This window comes from Propithecus coquereli, unplaced genomic scaffold, assembly GCF_000956105.1.
Source record: "Propithecus coquereli isolate 6110/MARCELLA unplaced genomic scaffold, Pcoq_1.0 Scaffold195, whole genome shotgun sequence".
NCBI classification, from domain to species: Eukaryota; Metazoa; Chordata; class Mammalia; order Primates; family Indriidae; genus Propithecus; species Propithecus coquereli.
The window spans coordinates 938,384-939,443 of record NW_012144411.1 but is presented as its reverse complement, the minus strand read 5'-3'; positions in this window follow the sequence as shown (position 1 = coordinate 939,443).

Below are 1,060 nucleotides of genomic sequence, written 5' to 3'. Positions count from 1 at the left end.
CCCTTACAAAAAGACACAGACACCACAAAGACAGTATAAGGCTGCAACAAAAAGCTCTTACTGTAGCTGCTTTATTTATAACACAGCCTGTTTGGCAACTGTCCCACTGCAATTTCTCTGTTCCCACACTGTCCCGACTCAACACGTCCCTGTTCCTTGTTGTTTCATCTCTGGCGAGCAGATGTTTGCATCTAAACTCTCTAGCCCCTCCTATTTGCAGTGTTAGGGTGCTTTGGACTTGCGTGCAAGGCCACAGACATGTTCTTGAGAAAAACAACAAGGAATTGTTCCCAGACACAGATGTCCTCTACATCTCCCCCTCTTTTATTTTGTTTTAAAGCACAGAATGCTGTGTTCGCACATGTTGCAGCACCGCCATTATTTTATGATGTTGTTCTTTATTTATTCTTCTTTGGGACCATTGCCTGTAGACTATGAAAAAGGAGACAACAACCAATAATACAATTCATAGATTGCTAGTAATTGATATAAGCCATGTTTTAAGGTGTTCAAAAGGATTTAGTTGGGCGAGACCATTAGCCAGGCCTTGAAAGATTTCCTCCTCATTCATCTTAGGGAGATTGTCATGGAATGCATCAGTTATTTCTCGTTCCAAATTTTGGAGATCAGAGGTCATATTGACACTGCCAGATAAGAGATTATGGAGTGAGTTCCAATGCCTGCTTGCATTAAAAGGAATAGAGGTAACACAAAATCGGGAGGAATTCCAATCGCAGCGGAGAAATGACTGCGTTGTCAGTACTTGAATTTGGTCACCTAGCCACTGTACTGTATGTTGCAAATTCATAATTTCTCCTTCTAATCTTGTATCAATTTCATGTTGATACTGCCATAATCAGTGGGAGTCCTCATGCCACTGACGAACAAAGTCAGCCGTTTGGACACTTTCATGCAAGGCCAAGTTAGCTGCTGTGGCGGAAACAGCAATAGCTACTAACCCCACAGCAGCGGTTGTAATTAGGCCTATTGCTCTCTTGGCTCTATGTGTTAGAGCAGATACCTTGTCGAGTAGGGCAGTGAGCATGGCAGACTCGCTCCA